General features: G+C 42.5%; 1 long non-coding RNA gene across 2 annotated transcripts in view; it reads left to right on the top strand.

Annotated features, from left to right (window-relative positions):
- Nucleotides 1–327: 327 nt before the first annotated feature.
- LOC119153805 overlaps nt 328–27,704 on the top strand; it is a 49,380-nt gene continuing 22,003 nt past the window's right edge. For both annotated transcript variants that reach the window (XR_005106225.1, XR_005106224.1), the window contains exons 1-4: nt 328–4,600; nt 4,764–4,897; nt 8,466–8,619; nt 15,959–16,158. This is a non-coding gene — a long non-coding RNA (uncharacterized LOC119153805). The remainder of the gene's footprint in view (nt 4,601–4,763; nt 4,898–8,465; nt 8,620–15,958; nt 16,159–27,704) is intronic.

Below are 27,704 nucleotides of genomic sequence, written 5' to 3'. Positions count from 1 at the left end.
AGCAAAGAGTTAATTGCTTGGGCTCAATCCCGTACGATTGTCTGTCCTCTGACTCAATAACTAAAATCCTTAAACTGAGATAGCTGATGGGAACACTGACAGTCACGTGAGGTGAATCATCTCCAAGAGAGCTTTTCAAATTCACTGTGATGCATCTTCAGGATGTAACTGAACACAGCTTTTCTGAAGCCAATTGTATACTAGCTGAGGACCTGCCCAAAGATTTCTTATATACCACGCCTTCACTAAATTCATTCATGCTAAGTTATTCAAAGAGAATCAAATGACAATGCACATAAAAAAAAAAAAAAAAAAAAAAAGGGAGGAGAAAAAAAAGCCAGCAAAGCAAACTCATATTTGCTTTGAAAGTTTGTAGAAAAGGGTTGGATTCTTTTCTGTAACGTTGGCAGGTTCTAATTCAGCTCTGGCAGTAATTATTCAGAGCAAAGATGGATTCTCTATGAGAGACAGAGAGAGAAAATGCACATAATTCCCAGGGAGTCTTGACAGTCTACACAATTAAACTGATTTCTGATGTCTCTGGACAGTGGGAAAGGATAAAAATGAAGCCCGTATTTGATATACATGGATTCTTTAGGTAGAAAAGCCAGCTTGTCTTCCAAGGTGCCACATGACTCTGCATCTGCCCGGTGGCTGTGGTTAGGCAGGAGGTCAGCTCTTAGGTGCCCTCTCCAGATTTGAAGTCTCATTTAAAATTGCAGCTTCTGCTGGAAAAACGTCTGCTGTATTTCCAGGTTGAATTAGTCCAGCTTCAGCTTCGAGCCGTTCGTCACGAAGTCAAGCTGAGGGCGTTTCGGCGTGCGGAAGCCGGAGAGCGGCCAGGTCGGACCCCTGTGCAAGGCTGGGTGCTTCAGGCGGAGTGCCGGGTGGCCGGGGTCCCCCAGATCCCAGCACGGGGGGGCTCCTTCTGCCGGCACCCCATGCGGGCGCAGCGGGTGCACGAGGTTTTCACTGCCGGCTCCCCCTGCTTACGCCAACCATCATTGTCCGCTGCGGCTCTTCCCGAAGTACGAAAGGCCGCTGGCTACGTCGGCACGTGCAGTGACGTTCAGCGTTGCTGGTGCCGTTGCAGGACAGGGTCAGTCTTTTCCTTTCGAAGCCCCAGCTGAAACGCGGCATGTGAGTTTTGCCAAATGGCTTCTGCTCCCCTTCCCGCTCAGGAGTGCTTTCGCCAAGGCATCGTTGCACAGCCCTCTGCCTGAAAGCCAAACGCAGATTGCATTGTGGTCAGATTTCAGATGCTGAAAATCATTTCTGACCTTCCCAGCGGTAGTGATTCCTTCAGGAAAGACTTTTATCAGGAGGTCTTCCGTAATATCGGGCAAGTCACCTAATGAAAACAGAAAAATCTAGACATGGACACACTAAAAATATTTCTCGGGCTGCTAATTGATAGAAAGTGGTCGCTCTAATGTGTCCTTACTCGCACCTTCTGGTGACATTTCTAGACACAAATAATTGCCTGATCTGTTATTTTTTCCATAGGTATCAATGGTTATAAAGAAAGTTAAACTCATGCCTACAATGTTGCTCTCCATTTCTGCATGCTGCCCTAGCATGATGTTCTGAAGCAGGCAACCTTCGCTACTCCTGTCCCGAATAGCCCAAAGCAAATTGTGTGTTCAGCACTACTGGTCACAATAAAACCAGCTTTCCAGTGGCAGTTGTGACTGGTAACTCTAAGGAATATGGTTCAGTTTAAATATTGTATACAGCCCGCTTAACGGACAGTGTATAGCACATTTGGCACAATGCTGCAAGGACTCGCTTTGTCCCGTGCTGTCGAGTGAAATCCAGAGGATGAATTCAAATTGAGTGGAAACATTGTAGAACCATTGTTGATGAATTTGTTTGGTGGTTTACTCTTTTTTTAAAGCAGAAGCTGTCATCTCTTCTTGCTGGTAAATCAGCACCTTTTATTAGCTATCATATTTTCACATGTTGTACCCGGAAGAATCTTTTTATAGTGACCGTCTTCCAAATTAAACTTAAAGATTCCAGGAAAATGGTAACAAATGTTTTAAGTCAGGCAGACGTAAAGCTAATGAAGGAGGCTGGAGGAGCGCTCCTGGTGCAGTGTTTGCTTTCTGCCTACAGCACCAGATAATTTCATCTGAAAAGCTGGACTAACTTACCTAGGTTACGTATAACAGGACAGGAGTTTAAATAAGGTAAAGCTGAGCAAATGTCAATAAACAATTTACCATAGGAAAGTTTCTCCTTAAGACTGTTGACTGCATCGTCTCCACAGCAATGCCCCAGCCTTTCCTAGGAGGATGCAGGATGTATGGATTCTACACCTTGCTCTGCCCCTGAGTCACTTGCTTTTTTCTCCTGTGCTTACCTGTCTGTTAAGTGAGAGTGGTTTCTGTCTTCCTATAGCAAACTGTCTGAAATCTGTAGGTTAAAAGGTGTGGCGTAACAGACTAGGAGTTCACAGGATCCTAGGGGCAGATTCAGCACTGGAAAGACAAAGTAAATGGAAAAGCGTATAATGCACTTTATTGTATAATCACTTGTTGCTGCCGCAAAATCATGGAATGAGGAAATACTGCAGCGGTTGTATTTACTGAACCCTTCCTGTGCCCTGCAGTGGGCTTCTCTGGCGAACACGATGCCTTTGCCGCTGTTCATTCACACACAGGTTGCAATGCAGAAACCTAAATGCTACCTAAATGTCCCAAGGTAAAGAATTCAAGGTTTCGTAACAAACTGGTAAAATAAGAAAGCAATGTCAACAGCTTCCAAATATACGAGCTGTTTCTGATCCACTGGTGGCAGAGAGACTTTCTGGTGACTGAACACCCAAAGCTGCTCGGATGAGCTTTCCATAGCAGGACAGACCTTCTGGGAAGACTGGTCAGACATAAAGCAGGTTGGCTTCCTAAAAAAACCAGACAATTGCACTAAAAATAAGCAACAGGGATCATCTTAGGGCAAGGTAAATAAAGTCGTTGGAAGAATTTGTACCCATAAAACTGTCCTTGTCCTGAGTTTTCCAGTGTTGTCTGGCTCAACTTGGATGAAAAAATACATGAAATTCACCAAAATTGCCTGGGGAATAAAAGAAGCAGGACAACTTTCCAGTGAAAAACGTTCAGTTAGATGCGTTAGTGGGGTCTGGTAAGTTTTTTGGTGCATATGGTTTTGAATCATGGTGAATACTGTCCAAATTTGCTGTTCAGAGATTATCTACCCCTCTCAAGCCTTTGAGGTTTTTGTGCAAACTCAGGCAGTTAAACCGGGATCATCATTACTAATTCGGGTGTACACTAATGCGCAACAGGTTAATGATACTTACTTTAATATTGATGAAACGCAAAGATTGCGTTTAGCAAAACACCAAATTTCACTGCGTGTGAAACTGTATTCATACAAAAAAAATTGTGTGTTGAATATATAACAATTTTCATGGATGATCCTGGTAGATTTGAGTTTATTGGGGGTTGCTGCTTATATGTTTTGTCTCATAGCATTTTGAGCCCAAATTTAAAATCCTCTAAAGAAAACCAAACTGTGAACTACTTAAGATGATGACTGCTTTAGCGTGCCTTTGATCCCTCTGCAGACCCAGGCCTAGTTTAGAGAAGCTGTTCATGCTTTTTGATATTTTTTTCTAAAAAGGTAACAAATAAGAATCTCAATTTAAAAAAAAAAAGGGGGGGAGGGGGGAAGAAGCAGCCATGCTGCTATATTTTCTCGTATAAAACTATTCAGATATATAGCAGTATCACAAAATTAACAAGCACAAAAAAAGATTAATTAGTCCTTATCGAGGTATTTGGTAATCTCATTTCTGGTCATCTGAGGTTAATGAAATTTTGTTGTATGCCAGCTGGGAAGGAAATCATGAGTGGCTTTTTACTGAGCCTTCACTCCAGAATTTTACGCCGTCACATGGGGAAACAGGAATAATCTCTCTGTCAGGGATGTCCGTAATGAACTGTGAGCTTTCACATTTATTGTGGTAGCTGTAACATTGAGAAACGATGTTTGTGATCCACAGGTATTTGATTTACGGTGTTGTTTTATACTTCATCTTCTAAGTTTAGGTAGGACATGCAACATTAGTTGCGTGACCTTCAGATAGCTTCTGACCCACAGTAAACTACGAGTTTTGTGGAGGTCGCTTTGATCAGAAATGACCTAAAATCCTACGTATTTCTTTACCATCTTCTAAATATAAGTTATTACCTCTTACATTATGCCCTGGGAAGTAGTCATAGCTTCTGATCTGTCAATGAGCCTGCATTTCGGTTGGCAGATGATTGTTTGATCCTGTGGCCCAGATAAAGAAGTCATCTGTCCTGTAACCAAACTGTACCCAGAGCTGGTCAGAAGGTAAAAGCTGAATAAAAGTTTTGTTTTCAATAGTAAGTGGAGTTTTTTTGAACTGAAATTTTCATAGCAACACATCTGATTCCAAAACCAGATCTTACGGCTAAGATTGCCGTGGCTACGATGGATCTTGGTCAAATGAGGACATCAGAGTCAAGTCAGCAGCCTGGAGGTCACACACACCTGTGAGCACCTGACCACCAAGTCAGTAGCTGGCCACCAACCTAGTAAATCTCCAGAAGTATTTGCTTTCCCATTGCATTTTTTTTTTGGGGGGTGGGGGAGGGAGGGAAATCCACAGATAACCTTTTGTTTTTCTAAACTATTGTAGAATGAATTCCTGTTGTCTTGTCACTCCTCATTCAGAATCCCTTTCCTGACCCCTCTCTCTCTCTTTCTTTCAGTGTCACCTTCCCGTTTCCTCTAAAGGCTTCCCTATAGCTGGGATGGAGACTCAGGCTTACATCCCGTCACATCTTTGCTGGTTCGGTATCTCACAAGAGACCTTTGTAAAGTCTGCTTATGGTCATGCAATAAGGTAACCAGATCAGCAGGCTCGGAGCCAGCACTGGGACATGAAGTTAAGGCAGGGAGTACATGGCATTAGCCAATACTATTCTCATCATCTCCAGAAAAGTTTTCTCTGAAGTGGTTTATTCATACCCCAAATTGGATGAAGCCAAAAAGGGAGCGCTAGCTTTAAGGCATACACAGTGTATACTTAATAAAAAGCTTTCAAGAGAGGAATGCGTGAGCTAATGCAGTCCTAGAGCAAGGATAGCTCATGCTTCAACAAGTTATATGCATTTTTGTGTCTGTTGTTGATAACTTGCCCCTACTTGTCAATGCTAATTATCTCCAGCTAAATGAATGTTCAGCTTTTAGTGGTCAAGAGATTCAATGCTTAAATGAACAATTCCTAAGCTGTCAGAGAATAGGTTCCCTCACACGTATGGGTTGGTGAGGTAGCATGTAAACACATCTACTCAGCACGAGGTCAGTTGGTGTACGAGCTCCAGTTAGATGGTATATACGTGATGGGGAGAAAAAAATGATACTGAAAACAAGACACGTTTCAGGTAGCAATGAGAGCCAAAGCCATCAGAGCGTGTGATGATATCCTTGTCAGATAGCATCTTGACGTAAAAATTGCCAAGGGAGATTTTGGAATCTGTACCAGAGAAGGTTCGTTTGTAAGGAAACCAAGGCACAGATATGCTAGGAACAGCGCAGATTGATCGTGCAGAGGCAGAAGTTTAGGTAACTGGCTTCTCACGGACTCTTACACTCTAATTTTCTGTCTGCATTAAATATTTTTGTTGTCTGTATAAATTACGTTATCTGGTTTAGCTTAAAAGACCTTTTGAGTTTCAACAGGCATCCAGGTATTCCAATGCGTTCAGCCATAAACTCCTCCACACAGGTTATACATTTGAACTAGTAAAAGCTTTTGTTAAGAGGGAAAAAGTGTGCTCCTGACTATTGGAAAGTTCAGTAGTCGAAAAACATTTCCTGCTTCTATAAATGACACATTTGAAAATAAAGCGTTTCATTACAATGGTCATTTGGAGGCTGCAGCTGGCAGCTGGCACTTTGGGGGGGAAAATTATTGTGGCTTTGACAGTAGCAGAATAACAGTGTATGGATGAGATGGCTAGCAGTATTGATAAATATGTAATTCTGACCAAACCTGAGCTTTCCTTTGGTGTCAGCAGGCATTCTGAAGGAAGTGATAAGGCACAAATGAAAATATTCCTACAGAAAACATAATTTGGGGGCAGAGGGAGAGAGGGAGAATGCATTCTTAGCACTCCAGGGTAATCGAGGCTGGAGTGGACCTCAGGAGAGCTCTAGTCCTACCTTCTGCACTGAGCAGGGTCAGCTCTGGGATCACACCAGGTTGTGCAGGGCTTCCTGAAGTCCTGGGCTCGGAAACCTCTAAGGATGGAGACCTCGCAGGCTCTAGGGGCAACCCGCTCCACCAGCCTTATGAGGGAAAGCTTTTCCATCAGCATGTTAAGCCACTTGACCCTAGATATTTGAAACCATGAGACAAATGTGACCACTAATGGCCTTTGAGCCACGTCTTTTTCTGTGAAAAGACAGGAACGTACATCATTGGGCTTTGGAGGCGGAACTTTGTCACTAGAGCACCCTGTTTTGGGAAAGTATTTATCCAACCTGTCCCAACGGAGCTGTTCCAACTAAGAAATTTCTGGTATGTAAACCGAGCAGGAGTCTGTTGGTTGGACCCTTGTTGGAAGGCGGTGGGCAGGAATACCTGCTGATGCTTTGCTGTGCAGTATTTCACGTGGGGTCTTACCTGTCAGGGGGGCTCTGCTCGTTGGATGGAGTCCATCAGGTAGGGGAAGGAAGAGGAGTCGCTGATTCATAGTGCCAGACGGAGCTTTTGCAGTCTGGTCCCTGTCTAGACTCGAGGAGCTTTCCTGGGGGCTTCAGGTGCCGTTGTCATGGCAGAACAGCGGATCAGGCTTTCAGAGGCTTTAACCCTGTGCCCCCCATGAGCTCCCAGCTGTGAGTTTTTAGGCTAGGTCGTGGACCTCCTTCCCTCGGAGGAAAGGTTTGCTATTTGTTTCGCCTCCCATGCTGCAAAGATTAGCAGCAAAGGACAGAAACTGCACTCGAGTTTCAACTTTAAATATTGAAAATAGCTGGGGAATGGCAAACCCACGCTTCGGAGTAGCAGGCTGTGGAGCTGAAGTGTTTGGCACGCAGCTGCGTGATGTTTCAGTGTGACTCCTCACACACTCCGGTTTAAGCATCTGTTTAACGATTTGGCTGACCAAAGCCAAGAACACTAAATATTGTATAATCACATCTCATGTTGATGCCTGTTAAAGTATGTGAGTATTATCAATACTGGGTGTCTGCAAGTAATTTGAACTCTGTTGCTAAGTCCCCAGGGTTTTCTTTTTTCTTCTTTCTTTATTTATTTATTCTTCTCCTAGAATTTAGCCTAATTGTATACAAATATCAATGTTCATCAGTAGGAATGTAGGAGGTAGGAATTTTGAGTTTGTTTACTTGTTGATCCTGACCTCTTTTGTGGCTTTAGAAGTGGCATGTATGTGTCCAAAATATGATTTTCTTTTTAACACCTACCAGTAACTAGACTTTATGGATATTTATTAATAAAATCCTTGAGGAGGAGGTATTTTTAATATAGTGTGTCACAGTGTGATGGTATATTTTGAAGCTCTTTTCTGTGCATAGTAGATACTGACTTTTAATATTGTTTACACAAAAATTAAACCAATTGCTTGGTTTTCTGACACTTGAAGAAAAGCTACTGAAAAATCTAAATATTTACCAAGGTAGTAGATGTGTTTATGACTGATTTTGATCTGTAAAGCTTGACCAGCTTGGAACGGAGACTGATGTTTTAAAAACTGGTTTTCTTATCAAATGCTATTGCAAATGGAAAAAATTAGTTTTAAAGGATTTAAGGAAATAACAGCAGACTCTAAAATTTTAACATGTACTCAAGTGAGTGGTCTTTACCTTCACAATCCTGTTCCTATGGATGACACTATTCATATGGCTGAAGGTTGCGAGGCTGAATCCAGAGTAAACACATAATTTAGTGGGATAATATTCTGAGTGCTTTTAAATGTTATTCAAGATGGTCTAAAGCATGTTTATAATTTACTGGAAGTGTTTGCTGTTCCCAATTTATTTTTCTTTCTCTGTTCATAGTATTTGATATATACTTACTCTGGCTTGTAACAACCCGGTGCATAACAGACTTTTCTACCCATTTTGAACACTTTCACGTTAAGTAACCATACGTTAGAACATGTTCTATTTTTAAAAAAATAAAAACAAACCCCGAAGTTTTTCCATTTCTTTCATCATAAAAAAAAGGTTAAGACCTTAAGATAAAATATAAAATAAAGATACTGAAGCTTAATCTGAGCCATGAAATGGATTCTTATATGTTTATGTTTGCATTTCCAAGAAGTCATTTTGAAGACCCTGATGGCAAAATCCAGGGGGAAATTTGCATACTTAAAATGTCATTGGAATTGAGAGACCTATATCAAGAAAGTGATCCGGATTGGTTTTGTCCCTTGTGTCTTGCCCAGGTTTTGAAAGTTGAGTGCCTAGCACCTGGCGGGGCTGCCTTGATGGAGCTCTTGCTTCCTCCCAGGATGGCACCGCGTCTGCTATGGCTGTGGGCAGTGTCACCAAAGCTCACCTTTTCCATGGCTGACTCATGACCACTGCATCAGCTGAGAGGTAGGTGAACTGATCTTTCTTGCCTCCACAGTTCCCAGTTCTCCCCAAACTGTGTGGATCACTCCAGGCTCTTGGCTGTTCTGTGCTGAGGTATCGCCCATCTCTCGCTGAGGCTGAGTTACCGTGCCGCCGAGAACACAAGCTGTATGAGTACAGCTGCCGGGAGAGGGGGCGGCAGTCGGGCTTGCAGCCAGAGGGATGCTGGGGATACTTGTCTAGTCCCTGTCACTGGTGTTCCTGTCTGGTGAAGCTGAGTCATAGAATCACAGAGCGGTTTGGGTTGGAAGGGACCTCGAAGCCCACCCAGTCCCACCCCGTGCCCCGGGCAGGGCCCCCTCCCCCCAGCCCAGGCTGCTCCCAGCCCCATCCAGCCTGGCCTTGAGCACTGCCAGGGATGGGGCACCCACAGCTGCTCTGGGCAGCCTGGGCCAGCGCCTCGCCGCCCTCACGGGGAACAATTTCTGCCTCACAGCTCATCTGCATCTCCCCTCTCCCAGCTTAAGGCCATTCCCCCTTGGCCTGTCACCACGTGCCCACGTACAAAGCCCCTCTCCAGCTTCTTGCCGGCCCCTGTAGGTGCTGGGAGCTGCTCTAAGGTCTCCCCGGAGCCTTCTCCTCCCCAGGCTGAGCAGCCCCAGCTCTCCCAGCCCGGCTCCATGGCAGAGGGGCTCCAGCCCCCTGACCATCTTTGTGGCCTCCTCTGGACCCACTCCAACAGCTCCATGTCAACTCTTTTAGGACTCTTGCAAAAGATGCAATCATTGTGAGGAAATTTTAGCAACAGTTTAGATATGATGCAGAGATCTGTGCTATGCGATTTGTCATTAATGAAGGACATCATTTCTGCAAATATATCTCCTAAATGTTGTGCTTGCTGTCAGTGGTCTCACTGAAAGATCTTACTAGTGACTATAGTGTATATATTTATATTTTCTAATAACATATTAACATGACCTACTTGCTGCTTGCTTTCATTAAAAAAAAAAGCTTAAGAAACTCATTCCTTACAAACTCATTTAAGGACATTTCACTATTTACTTCTTTGATAATATTTAAATTTCTACCTAAAGGACGTCAGTTCTTGAGAGTGCTGCTTAACCACCAGCTCTGCATTGCTGTGTCCATGCGTGGATACACACACCTGTGCCCAGCCAGCATTTTTGTATGTATGCATTTGATTAATATACTTGGGATATTTCTGCTCTTAACTGAACTGAACCTGAGCTGACATATATTTCAAGTAGACTTCTGAAAGAAAAGAGGAGCCTGGTATGGGGGAGAAGGCACAGAATCAGGCTTTTTACCTTTATCTAATTTACAGAGCCTCCAGAGATTTATTTTATTTTGACTGTGATGGTGAAAACAAATTCACTGTTCTTGCAGGTTGAGATCTTATCAGACAAACCTTAGTACAAAGCACATTTTACGTTCAGGCCATGAACCCTGGAAAACAGAGGCTTATAAGGACATTGCTGACAAGGTTTAGCATTGCAGTAGTGTTGATGCCAGCATGGTTAGTTAAAATGATCTTGTTTTTAAGGTAAAGATTTGAATCTGTTTTTACACAGTAATGTCTTGAAAATAGAGGGAAAACATTACTTAGGATGAGTCATAAAAGTGCTTTAAAAATGCTATTAAGATTTAAGGCATAATGCAGATCCCATAAATCTACTCTGCATTCTTTCACTAGGAATGACAGGCTTGTATGAAAAGTAGGGATTGTAAATCAAGAATCTAAATAAGGGTGGTTGTTTCTTTCTGACATGTAAATATAGATTATACGTTAGTTGAGCCCTGACTTGATTGCCTTCTGGTTCCAGGGGGACACACAAAGTAGGCGTTTATTCTCCTGAGCAACAGTTTTACCTTGTAAAACCTGGTAAGCTAAAATATAATTTATCATTCCTCTGGGAAGAAACTTTTTTCCCACTGATTCAGGAAGGGGATTTGCTTGGTCTCTCACTCAGTCCTCTTTTCTGCCTCCCTCTTCATTCACCTCTTGTTTAGAACTCTGTGTGTGTGTTTTGAGGAGATGGCGTTACTTCTGACAGCACTCCTGGAGCTCTCTAAACACAAATGTTACCTGGAAGGATAACCCCCACACACACACGCAAGCGAGCACACCCGGGCGCACACGTACACACATGCACACACCCTTTTCAGCGTACACAGGGAGACTTTGCTCCATTTCTGAAGTTGTTTTAAGAAGCAGCTTCCATGCCAAACTATCTTTCCAAATCCATTAAATGCCCCTTAGGAAATGCCAACAGCTTTCCATCGTGTTATCACAAATACATTTGACCATTTGCATCTTTGGCCTTAGCTTCATTTATTTTCTCCCCATACCCTTGTCTCCACTCTCCACGCTGCAACTCACACGGTGCAAACCTGCACAGCAGATACTCCCCTGCCCCTCCAGCTGCTTATCTGGACGGGGAGCAGAGCTGGCGCTCTCGCTGCAGCCAGCTTACTTCACCTTATCTGCTTTACGCTTCTATATTTAAACAAGGAGGGCTCTTTGTCACTGAACTAATATAAAACGTAACTTGACTAGATGCCTGACTCTTTAAGAAAGGGTATCTATCACTTTTATGTGGCATTTCAAAGAAGAAGGCATTTAATATGCTGGAAGACAAAGAAGGGAGTCTGTCTTAATGTACAACTAGCCGTCTAATGATTAACTTCTCTTGATACTTAATCAGTTTATGGTAGAAAAAACCCGCAGCGCCATGGCATGGTTCAGTGTTGTGTTAAGGTGTCTGCTGCGCTGTCTAAAGTGATACAAAACCTGCATACAGCTGGTACAGAGAACTGTATGATACACCTCGGAGAAACAATGCAATGATAATCAAAAGCATTTAACACAGGAGGATGAGGAGGGCAGCAGGGAGCCTGCAGCCTGCAGGAGCGCAGTGGATGCAGACGTCCTTGTGCTGCTGAGGTGTTTGTGTCAGGCTGTGCCACCTCCCGCCCCCCCAGTCCCTCTGCCTCAAGGCCGGTGTCCCGCTTGCCCCGGCGCGCTGCAGGCCCACGGCAGAGCTCCCGCTCGGCGCAGTGGGGACGGGGGGGTGGACAGAGGGGGTGGGGGCAGGTGGGCCCCTGCCAGCGATTTGTGAAAGGCCAAGGTCTGCTTCTACCCCCACCTCGGCGGCGGGAGGCGCGACCTCTGTGGGGAACTGCCAACCAGAGAATAATGGGAATGCAATCCTTTTTTGACATGACTCCCTAAGCCAACCTTATTGCAGATACCTCCTTGCATATATGTTGGTTTGTATAGGGTAAGAGTCTCTTTCCTCTCCGTGCCTCGTTCCTGAAGAACCGAGAAGTTTACTTACCTTCTCTCTGACTGCTACAGAAGTTGCAGATAAATGCATCTTCAGCCAGCTAAGGTTGGTTGGGATAATTCCTATCCCAGCAGAGGACAATAATCCTGTCCAAGCTTTTTATGTAATAAAAATACACCAAACATTTTGCAATTGTAGTCTTAAAGTACATCGATCAAAACTAAGGAAAAAGCGCTAGGAAATTTTTACAATGGGTGTGACTTTTTAATTTATGATGATTTTGTCCTTTTCTTCTCTTAAGAATAAGTTTACACAATGCAGATCTTCCATTGCCTCTATTTGCATAAAGCAGAAGTAGAAATCACCTTCTTCTTTCTTTTGGCATTTTTTTTTTATTATTATTTTTGTGTGTGTTTCACAGCTCGATTGCTGTGCCATAACAGTCCGTACAGTGTAATACCATGGAATACGGTGTCCATTTCATTACTGACCCCACCGGACTGGAGTGCTGCATTTGTCTGTATTTGTAAGAGGAACATGCTGAATCTGTTCCACCCTCATCTTAAAAGAGAGGCAAAGTCTTCATCCCAACTCCTCTTCCTCCAGAGGAAAAAGCCTTCATATGTCCGGCTTCTTTATATGAGAGCGTACTGCACATGAGAAAAAACAGGGCATTTTGACTTGCCAATGCATTTCCAGTTAGTTGAAAGACCATATACTGATTTCTTATGAGGATGATCACTATGTATATTTTCAACTGAAATGATTTGAAAGTAAGGTAGTTGTGATAAACAGTATGGTTTTGTCGACTGTAAGCCACTGCACACCGTAACATTGTGCCTGCAGCAGTATTCAGCATGCCCCTTACGACATAGTCACGATCCTGGAAATTCAGCATGCGCTTGCCTTTCACAACAAGATAAAACCCCTGAGCTGCCTGCCCCTGGATCGAGATCCCTTAGCGGTGATTTGAATGGGTGTCTCTCTGGGTAGAGGGTGTTGGCACCTTCTGAGACTGGTTCCCATCCCAGGTGCATCGCACGGGTCACCCCAAAGGGCGTTGCAGATGTACTTGCCCTGCTTTTCCCGGGAGGGGTTCCCAGCAACGTGCAGTCCCTGCCACCGCCTGAAACCGCAGTTTGGCTCTGGCTTGCTTACGTTTTGGCTGAAACCTCTTCAGAGGTGTGTGAACTTTTGTGAACCCAGCCTGCACTCAGGACATGGGGCTCTGATTATTAAACACTTTTTCAATGTCTGTAGCAGCTTTCACCCAAAGACCTTAGGACACTTGAATGCACTCGTGATTAACTGCACACTCTGCACTCTGTCCCAGTAGAAAACACCTGGGAAAGCCGGGTCAGCTCTGGATATACTTTCCCAACATGAGGACATGGTGGAGAGGGACCTGGACCAAAATCTCATTTAAAATACCTCAGATGGCTCGGCAGTTCTGCTTTGCAGCTCTGCATTTTGAGTGGCCCTTTTCTATGGCATGATTTAAATCATGCTATAGAACAACCCCTTCCAAATTCTGGAAAAACACAGGTGCCGTATACATATATACAATAGACAAACTTATCTCTCTGATAGTCGTACAGCGAGATGAAGGACAGCCCCAGGCTTAGAGCACTGGTGTATGATTTGAAGACCTGGTTTCCAGCATTTTTTTCCCCATTACAGGATTTTTGAGGGGGGGAGAAAACAGTTCTGCCTTTCTGTTTCGTATGCATTTTTATTGCTTTATTAAACTGTTGCCATACTTGAAACAAAGAGACCATCCCACTGCAGTGCACTAAATGCACTGAAGAGTGAGATCTGCCCCAGTGTTAAGGTAGCAGTGGCCAGGTAGGGGTCATGGAGAACCCATGTTCAACCACTTCCATGGACCTGACGTGGCCATCTCTCAGCAGAGAGCCAGCAGTGGGCACAGGCTCTGCGTTACCTCCCTTGTCTTGCTCTAGTGACTTCCTGCAACACAGGGAAATCCTCGCCAACCTTTGGAACACCAAAGCCGTATCAGTCTCTCCTCCATACAGGTGGTATTTAGAGGGAGTTGGGTTTATTTTTCTTTTTCCTTTATTGTTTCTTTCAAAGCTACGTCTGTCCTGGAGCCCAAACTGCAGGTGAGTTTGCTGTCTACGTAATTGCATTTTGTACCTTTGAATATATCTGAAGGCAACTGTCAACACTGATCCTTAAAAGTCTTCTACCTCCTTTCAGTCTTTGGGACACAGCTAAGCCTAAAACCACAGAGCTGCACAGCCCAAGATTTCTGCCAGCTTCTTACGTGGCTGGGATTTTATAGCGATATCACACTTAGGTGTGACTGACAATTCATAAAACCCCAGAAGTTAGAGGTGGAAAAGACTGTTAGGTCACCAGCTCCATTTCCCTGCCAGGGTGGGATATGCCGCAGGTGTTTCTGCTCTAAGACTTACAGAAGTGCTCTGCCAGCGGTGGTTGTCATTAATGAGCGTATTTGTGAGCCTAAGACTAAGTCCTAGTGGTTGTGAGCACCACCTCTGCACAGAGTGGGAGTCCCAACTGCTCGCTTCTTCCCGGACGTGGGACATCACGGTATGAAACGTGATCTCCTGTGGTCTTTTGTCCAGAAAAGTATTGGACAATAAAGCACACGGATGAGCTGGGTTATTCGCTCAGGGCACAGGTTCTGTAGCTGGTGGGATTTAGACAGCTAGCTGTACCCACTCGGTATGATCACTTAGTCTAGCCTTCCCAATTTTTAAGTCGGGGAGGAATTTCCTTTTGCTACAGGGTAGTACAGTCACAGTTAAGTTTGCTCTTTCCCTCCTTAATAGTTTAGTACCGTGCAAGTCACTGGGGTCTTTTATTATGATATTTTCTGCAAAAGATATTTCAAGCTATTCATTACTAGCTGGATATTGTAACATTTTGCTGGAACTTGTAGAAGGAGGTGGATTTTTTTTCCTTTTTTCTTTTTACAGGTAAGAATGAAATTCTTTTACTTATTTACAAGACTCTTAATGTATCTGACAGAAAGAAAATGGAATTAAAGCAAATAGTAACTAATTTTTTTTTACCACAATATGAAATTCTGTTTGCTGTCTGATTGCACATCAAATGTTGACATTAACTAGCAGATATGCCACTTCCATGCCAGGGTTTCATTCTTGGAACATGAGATCAGGCTGGTTCTGGGAAAATAAATATTAAAGAAAACATGCTCAGTAAAGTGCTCAGCTCATAAAGGCCCCGTGAGAAGAAATCTGGGCAGCTGCTGGCACCCCCACTGGGGCTTGCTCAGCTCGCAGCTCTCACTTTCTGAGATTAGCATTACGGTTGTGTTTTTGCAGGTAGCCAACGTGATCCCGTTTCTGTTTAGAGTTACATGACTTCAGTTTCCCCCCAACACTGTATTTGGAATGAGCTCTTTTCTCGATACTGCGGGTATCAGCTCTTTTACTATTTTTCAGCTGCTTCCGTTTCACGATAACCTGGCACTTCCTTGGCTTGTTTTGTTACAAAGCAGGAGACTTGTTTTCGCAGTGTTGTTTCCTTCTCTTTTTGAGCTTCCTCAGGTTCCAGGAATGACCCTGCAGTCAGGTCCAGCGTGCTGCATGCCCACCCTTCCCTAGCAGCTGTACAGAAGCCAAGCGTGGCACATGCTGTCCTTTCCTGATCTTCGGAAGAAGTTGGGACTTAAGAAAGGAACGTGTTAATAGGACACTGCCAGTGTTTCCCCTGAGCTGACACTCTTGGCTACAGAGCAAAGACTGGTTCTAGGTCAGGGAAGTAGTAACCAAAGGCAGCCTTTGGCTGTGGGTGAGGAAAGTAACAGGCAAGTTAATTCAGCCTTTGGCTGCGACCTTTGGATACATCTAGCCTGATGGAGTGGACCCACCTTCTGTTGCCCCCTTCCCTTCTCTCCAACCCCTCCCTGAAGGGGCAGAAAAAGCCACAAAGCTATAGAGAACCAAGGAGGTTAAGGGAGCCTGAGCAGTTACTGAGGACTTCTGTCCCACAGCCATGTAGTAAACACCATATAATAAGTTTTAAATTTTATGTTCCTACAGCAGCAAGAGGTCCTGGAGAGGCAGAAGCTCCATCACACCAGTGTGCTATATGTGTGTGTATCCACTCCATCCTTTCTTTGAAGATTTCCTGAACCCTTTGAGGAACTTCCCTGCAGGTCGACCCTCCTTGCTTCCAATGATGCTCCATGGCTGTCCTGTGAACCAGGACAGGGTCTGAGGAAAGGCTAAGATGAAAACAGGTAGGTGAGTAAATATCTAATATGAAGGAAAAGGAGAGGGAAATCCTCTTCCCTAGGGTTACATTCTAAGCTGAATGGAGAGTTCTGGGTTGAAAGGTTAAGGAGAGAAATTATTTTTGTTTCAGGTGGAGCTCTTGTTGGAGGGAAGTGTTGAAATCAGAGAGCTTTGGGGTTAAGAAAGTTTCTGTGCTCAAGTAAGTGGTAGCTGAGCAATTACTTTAAATAATTTCAGTAAAAGTAGTGAGCAGGGAAATTAATTTCCTTTCAGAATGATGTGGTGGAAAGGCAAAACCTGGGGTTACAGCTCAGACAAAGGGAAAAGCTAAATGCTTTGCGTTAAATTCCTTGTGCATTTCATACTTTTACGGACATCCTTGAAATTTATAGTGTAGATGCTCTGGTTTGAAGTACAAGCTCACCTTGTCTGACCTCCCACATAACACAGGCCTTTGAATCTGACCCTGTAATTTCTGCATCAGGCACCTCTCTCCCTGTTTGAGCTATAACATGTTGCTTAGATATCCATCTAGTCTTGACTGGAAGACTGCAAATAAAGGAAATCCATCACATCCTTAGGTAGCTGTGTTTAAATCACTGAGATAAGCCTGTACATCTAAGGTTTTCCCTGAGGACAAGACAGTAACAAGAATTTGCTGAAGAGGCCAGTGCTTGCGGGAGGGTAAGAGGCTGCAGGTCCAGCCATTATTTTTGTAGAGGTGGGAAATGGGGACAATGCCAAGTGTTGCTCTAGGTCCAGTGCAACTGAAGTGTAACATCGTTCTGCAGTGGACTTGCTGTGAAATGTATTCTTTGCAAAGGTAAAGGGCTTTGAACGACCAGTGGGTGTTGGTTGGTTAATTATTTGTTTTTCGAGGCTGACATTGGTGGGGTGACTAGGCAGTAATGCTATAGTGAGAAAAAACTAAAACCTCTTTGATAAAAGGGAGGCGATGCTACCTGTGAAAACAGTTCTATTTGGAATTGTACTGTCTGATTACAGGTCATTTTTTTTCTGCCCCATTTCAAAAATTGTTTTGAAAATATTTCACTTATGTCTTTGGCATTTGAGGAGCCAAATTTGCTTTCGATACCAAAGACTTAGGTGAAGTTTAAGCCCAATGAAAAAAAAAGAAAGTTGTCTGAGGTAACATTATATTGAATATTTTTATTTCATGCTGACAACCTCCAAATGATGTTACTCTCTGATAGTGATAAACATGAACCCAAATCTCAGTTTTGTTGTTCTTTCTGTCAGAATTTCTCAAAAACTGTTTTCACAGTTTCTCAAACCTGAGCATGAAGTTTCAGCTGGACTGATTTCAATAGCATTAGACAATATACTTCCTATGTTATTTAAGTGGTATAGATTTCACCAAAGTTTGAACAAAGGTGTTGACTTGTGAACCGTCCAATGGCTCTGTATCTCTTTTATATGGATCTTTTGGTATGTTTTAACATACTAATGAGGTTTCTTGTCTTTCTGTCTTTTTTCCCCCTCTTATCTACTAAATCTTTACTGTATGCATCTAATGTTCTTAGATGTGTACTTCATTCCTTTTATGTCTCCCGTTTTCCTTAATACAGACCTCCTTTCCCTTAGTGCCCATCAAGCAAACTGTAAATCCCAGACAAAAATAACATGTGGGTGGCTCCTGGGTGCAGGTGGAGCTGGGTGGTAGCAGCCCGGAGCTGAAGCTGTCTTGTTGCAGGGTGGACCTCAGCTGGTGTCCATCGGTACTCCTCTGGTGGAGCACTGTGCTCTGTTTTCATTGCATTTCACTTGAGAAGAGTTTCTGTAAGGCATGTACTCATTCTGTGAAACCAGTCCCGGGTGTCTCACCCAGAAATAACAATAGCATTTATTCTGAGGTGACATCTGTGTAAAAACGCCCTGTTCAATGGCACCACTGCCTTCAGTTGCCTCATTTCACTTTGTATTTGAACAGCATTAACTTGTATTTTTCCCATTCCATTTTTTCATGTCTTTTATTTGTTTTTCCACCGACAGGATCTGTGGAGTTTAAAGCAGATTTAAATCATCAAGATTTAGAGTGAAGTCAGTTCCATCTTCTCTTACAAATTTGTTTTTACCTGCATTAGCCTTCCCACTGATACTTTAGTTTTTGTCTTCAGCTCTCTTGCCAATTACAGACATCTAAATGAGATTTTTGCAGTATTTGAGACGACTAAGGTAGCACCTAGGCTACATTGTTCCACGTGTTTCTCTGTTCATCTAGACCGCTTCAGCATTGCATTTGCTGTCATGCTGTAGAAAGAGCCATTCCACATTTTTAGTGCATCTTAGGACAGAATGACAAGTATTGTTCGTAAATGACAGAACAGGCATCGGAAAGATATTCTGGTTAATTTAACTACAGCAGGATAACGAATCTGAAAAATACAGAGGAGCCTTCCTTAGGTTCAGGAAAACGTCTTTCAAGATTCACAAGCTTCCCTCTGCCTCTCCTCAGAAAACCGCCCAAACGAGCACTCTAGTGTGTTGGGGGTTTTCCTCATAGAAGTCTCTTAAGAAGCGGAGTCAGTGGGTCATCATCAGGTCAAGAGCCTTTGGTTATGAACGCTGCCTTTCATTTGCTTGAGTAGGCGACCACACGGCCCTGCATAACATTTGGTACAGCCTTGTATCACCGGTTGTTGGAAATGAGGTGACATGTTTATGGATGGAGGTGTCAAGTGTGCAATTCTGTAGCTCCAAATTTTGTGCAGTGCATCATTTCTCCTTGCCCATCCAACATCTCCTCAACAATGATACAAAATGACTTTGTTAAAGAGGTAGAAGGTGCTGAATTTGTTTAAGGGCAATTGTTTCAAATGCAGTTGACCTGGACTATGTGGGTAAAGATACACTTTTAAAAGCTTCTAAATAAGGGACTACGACAGTGTATCTTACCATTAAAACACTCAGTATGCCTAAGGTAAAAAGAAATAGAAGGTAAAAAATGTTTGAGTACCTGTCACATGAAGACCAAGGTATCTAGGGGGAAAAGATGAACAAGAAGGACTGTGAAGTAGAGTGTCATTCATTAATCTATCACTATATGTCAATTGCTTTGGACATTCTTAAGAGAAATTATATAGGATGTTATCTGAAGATACACAAAAGACTAAAATACATAAGAAAGTTTACCTTTCGGGTGCATAATGAAGTTAAGTAAATATGTTCAGTTAGAAGCCTAGTTTCAGGGATATGGACTAGACCTGCCAGTCTGTGATAGCTGCCTACACCAACTCAGCATGACTGGAAGAATTTTGTCTGCATAGAGTTGCTTATATGCAACTCTTCTGAAACTTCTATTATTACCACTACAATACCAAAAATCATAAAAGACGGGGAATTTAGGACTTCTATGCATAATGTACAAGTACATTAAAAGTCTTCACTCTTAGGGCTCACTGCTGCTTAGAATCGACTGAACTGGAAGCTAATGAAATACAATTTTTGAACAGAATGGCAGGAATGTGCTCTACAGAGCATTTGGCTACAAAGATGTACACTTCAGGGAATCTATTGTACCAAAAATATAGTTTCCTTTTTTAGCAGGCAATGGGGGGGGGGGGGGGGGAAGTGTAGATTACTGTCCTATGGAAACTTTAGAGACTTGCTCTTCAAGGTTAGGAGCACACTGGTAGACTTCTACAGTTACCAATGCTGTTTTCTGAGCAAAAAATTTCTGTGAAATATATTTTTCAACTTCAGAGTAGAGATAGGAATTATTGCGCTAGCCATTAACTGTTTAAAAGTTAGGATCCTATTTAGTCTAGGCAAAGGAAGTAGGTAGACACCAGTTAGTAACTCTTCCCACCTATTTGTAGATGGCTGTCTGAAGAAGGGGTGGGTACTTGAGCCCTCATTAATCTCTCTTCATGTATGAGAAGCAGGGGACCTACCATGTTGTTAGGCAGAGCATTGGAAATATGAAGTAAAGTGTTTATTTTCCAAAAAGCAATTAGGTGCTAGTGAGGTCCTGCCTGTTTTGGGCTCTGCTTCTAAAGGAACTGTTTAGAATTTGGCAAGCGCTGGCCTGTCCGATGAATGATGATATTAAAAAATAAAAGCATTGAATTTGGAAGGCAGCATCCAAATAACTCCCAGTGGTTTCTAAACCATATCTTGAAAAAAATCCCACCCTTATGCTGCTCCTGGAATAAAATTAACAGAGTAAAGTAGATTAGTACTGTCCAATATAACCCTCTGACTTCCAGGTCCCTTCCAGACCACTTTGCAAGTCCAACTTAGTCATTACCTCACGTTAAGAATTCAGAAGGAAATTGAGTACAGCCTCCGTCTACATTAGGCTAGATGTATTTTGGGTCTGTTTTCCTGTGTCCTGCTTTGATCACTTATTTTGTTTGCTTCACAGGATAACAGTAATTATTACAGAAGCAAAATGAAATTAAATCAAAGTTTTTCCAAAAGGTTATAGGAAGTAGGGACTCATAGCCTAGGAAACTTTACCCAATTCAAGTCAACTACACAGCCTGTGACCACAGAAGTGTTTTAGGAAATTTTTTTTCATTTGTCTTAATTTTATGTATCATGAGGTGCTTAATAAGATGCCATGTGTAATGCTGAAGTGACCCGCTTCTACTTTACAAGTGCAATTACCTAAAGACAGGCTGGGTTTTGTGCAGTTTTCTGTTGGGATGTTGAGGAGACGGCAGGTGGTAAAGCAGCCGGTGCCAAATCTTACAGCACTGCCCTTCTGGAAAGTAAAGTGGAGGTGAAAAATGTTACCACATCTCTGGGTCACCTTTCCCCTCTGAGCCTCCCACTCTGGAGGGAAGCCTTGTTGTTCAAAGGCTCACATTGTACCCGTGGCCTTTCTAAATAACATAAACCACACTCTGCTTCAGTGTGGGTGGGCAGTTAAAGCTAAGGTAAACAACCCGCATTGCCAAGCAATATTATTTTAAGCAGTAGGCAAGATGCATTTCAACAGATGCGTTTCAAAAGGAATAACCACAAAGATATGGGAAACACCTGCGAGCCTTTGTTGTATGGGACTCTATGGTGGGACCTGATGGGAGTGCAAAGCCCACCTGCAACTTCTCTGCAAAGCTGTTGCAACAACATCTGCAAGGCAGGGGAAAAAAATGCACCTATTGAGGGGGCATGTTTTGTTTGTGAAAATGAACACGGGGGCACACAAGAGCCACTGTAAACGTGAATGCAAATTGTCTCCCTGTTATTAGTGGGGGAAGATGGGGTAGAGAATGGGCCAGAGGGGGTGGTTGTCACCTCTAGCCCAGCCCAGGATGGCACACCTGCAACCAGTTGTGTGACACAGCACCGGCTGTTTACCCAGTGTGTTTCCAGATCTCAGCCTCAAGATTTACTTACTACAATCCCCACAGGTACAGCTGTGCTTCACAGATGTCAAATTAACAGCACATTTTTGTCAAACACACCTTGTCTTGGCTAGTTGCATGTGATGTCTTGAAAATATCATCACCTCGAGTAGGGAGGGGACAAACTTCTAATATAGGAACAAGTAACTTCGTATAACAAGTTTATAATCTTTCATAGATTAAGGCCAGAAGGGAATATTTGACATCCTATGTAACACAGGGCAGACTGCATTATTCCACAAAAGGATGTATTTTAGAAAGACACCAGCTTTTGTTTAAAAAGTTTAAGTGATGGGGAAACCATGCATGAGAAGTCATTGCAGTGATTGACTGCTATCGAGTAAAAGTCATCACCTTTTTTCCAGTTTGAATTTATGTAGCTTCAGCTTCCAATCTTTCAGTCTTACTATGGCTTGGCCTGATATGTTTTTTTAAAAATCCTCAGATATTTTTTTTTTTTTTATCCATTTCACTCTAGATTACGGTCTAGCTAGTGGCAGGTCACCTTTGGAAGCTTGAATACATGTAGTATCTAAAATTATTCCAAATTGTCTACAGGTTGTTGTATTCTTTCATCTGCCTTTTGACCCGGCTCTGATGTTTCAGTAACAGTAGTAATACATACAATTCCTCCAGATTAGGTCTTTTAATTTCTTATTCCCTCTATGTTTCTTTATAAACTTGCCCCTTGGTTGTAACATGGTTGACACCTTCCCAGCTGATGAGCTGCCGTGAGACACAGCACACGTCCCCTTCTCCCCGGGCCCCTGGGTGTCCTGATCCTCATGAACACAGCCCAAAGTACAGTAAATTAGAATAAATGGAATTGCACTGAAGGAGCCCCATGCCCCAAAAGTAGGTCTTCTGCTATGAGAAGGTTTGACTTAACTCATCTAATCTGTAACAACTTAGGGAAATGCCACGGTTATGTACAATACTATTTAATGTCATTGCATCCCTATAAAACCCATCACAGCAGTGGTCTGAAGACGTGGCAGTATTACAGCTTGGAGCTGTAGAGGTCTTGGACCACAAAGTGTGTTTGTTTTGTCAAAAGCCTTTTCCTGGACTCTAGCTGCAGGCTCTAACAAGTATTTGCATCATATTTTACCAGCATGCACGGCCTTTCTCTCTCCCTGATCCAAGCAAAGTGGAGGTCATGTAGCTATGACTGATATGGGAGTAATTCTAAGGGGGGAAAAAAACCCTGCAGAGAGACTGGAAAAGGGATAGAAATGGATTATATTTGTCTACAAAACCACTGTGTAGTCATGCCCCAAGACTAAAAGATTACAGGAAATACAAAAATGCATCACTATCCTGCACTGGCTGAAGCTAATCTGCATCTCTATAGGCTTAAACAAACACTTGGTGGAAAGACTTGTTGGATGACACCCAGCTTGGGGCTCTTGTCAAAAAGTTGCTGTACAGATTTTGCCATCGTAGAATCATAGTCATTTAGGTTGGAAGAGACCTTTAAGATCATCAAGTCCAACTGTTAACCCAGCACTGCCAAGTCCAGGACTACTTATGTTCTCAGTGCTGCATCTACACATCTTTTAAACACCTCCAGGGGTGGTGAATCCACCACCTCCCTGGGCAGCCTGTGCCAGGGCTTGACAAAACCTTTTGGTGATTTTTTTTTTTCCCAATATCCAATCTAAACCTCCCCTGGTGCAATCAAGACAGTGATCTGTTTCCTGCATCCACTTGGACTCAGATCTGTTTACTTTCATCTTTAAATAACCTATTGCTACTCGTTAAGGGGGTTTCTCAGTCCTGGAGAAGTGGAAAGGTAAGTGGGGTTCTGGCTCACATACCGTGAGTGAGGGTTTTCAACATTCACATTATAAGATCTTTGCAGAGAGCATGACCCAGAAAATATCAGGCTTCACCTTTGCTGAGCTCTCAGTGACAGGCAGTAACACACGCATCTTTTCAGGGCTAAACTGGATAGGTTTGATCAAGAAATAATTGCAAGGTAATAAACAGGGACTCCTAGGATGCAATTTTTACAGGTTTGCTTTTCACAAAGCACATTGTAGCACACATCACTGAGCTTCTACTGTTTTATACGTTTTCTCAGCAAAAGAAAGATCTTCTCTCTTCGTTGGAATAATATAAAAAATATAGAATTAAAAAGCCTAAGGACACCATCTGAGGTTGAGGGAACATTTATAAACCCTGGGATTTTTACAGGTTTTTAAAAAAATTAAGATCATATGTCTAACCGTTTGAAGTTTTCTTCCATGGGTTGTTTTCATAGTGAAAAGTCAACTTAGGAAAATGGCTCTATATTGAGATTTCATTGTAAGAAAGAAGAGAGAAGACAGGGTATATGTCTGTCCCATCCTAGGACATGGGTTCAAGTAATATATTGTGATTTGCTCAAATGTTGTTGCTGTCCTACAGGAGCCAGGGAATTTTCCTTCTGAAAGTTTCCTCTCTCAGGTAGTCTCCCCACTTCAGTTATATGGAAGAAAGGAGTGCAGTGCTATGCACCTGTGTCCTGCAAAACACTACTGACTTTGCAGTCCAGGGACTGATCTCTCATAAGACAGAGATTAATTCCGATGAATTCCATGTCCCAGCTGTAATGGGACATTACTCGTGTCTTACTTTCGCTGCTGGCATGATGTGACTATAGGCAGCGTTACAGTTGGTGCCGTATGCCACAACGAAGGCAGGTCAGAAAAGAAGAATAAATCCGAAAGCATGATGAAAAGAAAATAAGAGGATTAACCTATTTCTTTACCTCTTTACATTCTGCAGATTGTGCTCATATTGTAGTCAGTGACATGATAATCATCTCGGTCAGGGAGAAGAAAGAGTTACAGGGGACGATGCTCTGGGGAAATGTTGCTTTGCTTAAGGAAAGCTGATGTTGTATTAACAGAATCCTGAAAGTTTAAGGGCTGCACTCCTGCTTTAAGTGCAGTGGACTGACTTTGGCTTAGAAGACTGTAGAAAATGGCAGATTTCTGCTCTTTACGCTACTGATAAGCAGAGAAGCTACTTAAAATGTTTTCTAAATTCTTGTTCTCTGACAGGTAACTGATTGCTCTTTTTTGGATTAATGGACCATTAATACAGGCTGTCTCTGCAGGCTCAGGGTCTGTTCCTTTCCTCCTGGCAAGCTGTAGCATGATACAAGTATGCAAGTGCCAAAAGTGTCTTTTCCATCTTTCTTGGTGTCACACTATAAAGTACTGGAATGCCAAACAAACAAAACACATCCCATTGCTGTCAGAAGCCTGTCATGCTGCTACTAAAATCTGGAACCATAAAAGGAAAGGTCATTTCTGCATTTTGCACAGAAACTAATGCTTTTCTTATGTTTATCAAATGCACTGAGGATTCTGATCCTTAACTGGAGCTGAAATATAGAGAAATACTGAAAATGACAGCAGCACTGTTGGAAAATAGCCAACTGACTTCACACTGGATTTTGAATCCCGTTTGGTGAAGGTCTACTTTTCTAATAACCTGTGCCTGGGGCTCACTGGAAGTCACGCATGGAGACCACTTGCCTTTTTCCCTACCAGCAATACTTCTCTTCTTTCAAGGATGACAGGCCAATAGCATCCCAGGGCGTGCTGAGCTGATGCCAGCAGTATTTCTCCTTTGTGGATCAAATAGCAGGAATCGGAATGAACCTTCCTCAAATTCTCTTTCAGGATCTCCTCCAGGCAAAACTTTGAGGTTTGCATAACTCTGAAAAGTAATTTGACTTTCCTTTGGCAATGAAAAATAAGCCACTTATTTATGCCAAGCAAAAATATATTTCTTCTTAGTAGCATTTTTCATCGCTAATATGTCGTTTCTGTCTTGCTTTTTAATTTTTTTATTTTTTTCCTTCCTCTTGCTGTAATTTTCCCCTCCTTTAAGGACATTTTTACATATACTGTTTCAGGCATGCTGAGACAAGAGTAACATATTTGCAGTAGTTTATCAGAATGCATGAATTTGATGTGGTCAGACAAAACATTTTGGTTAGTGGTTTGAATGTGTTGTTGAAAACTGAAGTATGATATGAATAAATGGAAAAATCAATTTTCCTTTGTGTCTTGAAGTACTCCCAGAAGCCCCAATAAGGCCAATCCAAAAAAGAAAATAAGAATGTCACTTTGCAATTAATAGAAATGTGGTTTTGATGCAATGTAATACATTGTCAGAATAAAAGTAAAGCGGCTATCATCTTCGTTTTTGATCAAGGCTAAGAATTTCTGTGATGCTTTTCATTTTCTCACATGTAATGTGATTTTTAGTTTGGAGCCAGCTTACAGCCACAGAGATGTCAGTAAGTGGTACCTTCTGTCATTAGAACTTTGTGCTAGCAGTTACAAGAAAGCTTAGTTCAAGATGTACAAGATCCTTTGGGCAGTTTCAAGAGATGGCTTGTGTCTTAAAGGTGGATGTTTATTAACTGAAACAAAAACAACAAAAAAAAAGATTAAGAAAAATTCACATATGTCTTCTCAGTGGTAGAGCTGTGACTGCTTCTTGCAACGGTTTTTGTGGTGGATTCTTTTGAAATTCTTGAATGTAGCCAGCTCTATAATGATCATCTCAAATTTCTGGTGATTTTCTAATGTTCTGGTGTGTTTTAAAATATCACAGAGATGCCCTGCCTTGAAACAATCATGCTCCCCTCATTCATGCTTTAATCTTTTTTGGAAGAGGAAAGAGAAAACAGTCTAGCTGTACATTATGCATTTAAATCAAGAAATGTCAGAGGGGCCGTACCAAGAGGGGAGCTGCCAAGACAGGTTAGAAAGAGGTCAAGCTGGATCACATCGATCACTAGTTACAGCTTTAACCGCACGGAGGAAAATGGCTACGGCACGACGCTGGCAATGCACGGCTTTGGCTGTACCTCTGTCAGCTCTGTGGGTGATGGAGCACAGGTTGGAAGTCCTTGATGTGAAGTATGGTAATGCCCTGTGGAGTTGAAGTTAATAATACAGAGAGGAACAAGGGAACAGAATATTAAACAAAAGGGGCAGGTTGAAGTGATTTATAGGGAGGGCTGAATTTCTCATTACTATGTGATGGAGAAAAAGTTTTTAGAGCACCAGAAGTTTTTAGGCTTTCTATGGCTAGAGGTGAGTGCTTTGTGGCGAGATGAGTAGGCAGAGGATCTCCTCGTCTTACATTGCGTAATTATTCCGTAGTGAAAAGCATCTATTCTCTTCTGTGTGCTCTCTTCAGGCGTTCACGCTCTAATCCTCCTCATAAATTAAGAGCCAGTAATCACCTACTGCTCTTCAAAGTTTCCTGCTCCTGTTTGATGTCATTATGCTTAGTTCATCCTTTACACCAGGGTTAAGCCTGGCTTGCTTTTTTTAGTGCTGCCCCTATTTAATCTTCTTAATTTATGTGATGGGCTGATATTTGTTTAGAACTCTAAAATAGATTTACATAGTAAAATGGAGATGTCACTGAAACAAAGAGAACCTCTGTTAATAAGAACTGGAGAGTAATCTTTCTGTCTTCTCTAAAGAGATTACATTCATGAAGAGAAACCGTGTAAAGAGGAAAGGGTTCACTTTGTGCAAGATTGTTTTTTAAAGAGAAAATGGAACCCAGGAACAGATTTTTGGTATCATTTTCTGTTATTGCATAGCAAATGCAAAGCATAGAACTCCATACATGTTGGCATGTATGACATGGCAGAGATGACATGATCTAGAACATCTGTGTACTATTAGATTCCATTGACTCTTATTTTTATTATAAAGAGTATGTTTTCAGAAGCAAGAGATGCATCATTTATTGACCACACAAGACAATTTTAACTCTCCAACCCATAACAACACTAACTGAATTAAAGACATCACTCAAAAGTAACTTCTCTTTGTTTTCCTGCAACCAGACAAACCTTAGGATAGGCAGCTATATCCATTTTGGGGAAGATGATGTCAGAAGGTACATTGACAACTCATTCAAAGGTCAATCCTGTCAACTCTTATGGCTGATCAGGCTGCAACGCTCATGTGCATAGCTGGTGGTGTAATCCAAGCTTGTGACAAGCCAAGCAGGACTTCTCTGGAACCTAGGTTAAGTATAATGTTATAGAATGGTGGCAATGGAAGAAAATGATGTAACAGGGTTGATCTTAACCATGAAACGGATTTCTACTGGTGTGTAGGAACTTCCAGCTTAGTCTTCTGGTG

Source organism: Falco rusticolus, chromosome 9 (genome assembly GCF_015220075.1).
Source record: "Falco rusticolus isolate bFalRus1 chromosome 9, bFalRus1.pri, whole genome shotgun sequence".
NCBI classification, from domain to species: Eukaryota; Metazoa; Chordata; class Aves; order Falconiformes; family Falconidae; genus Falco; species Falco rusticolus.
The sequence above is the reverse complement of the archived record's forward strand: the minus strand, read 5'-3'. Positions and strand labels throughout refer to the sequence as shown.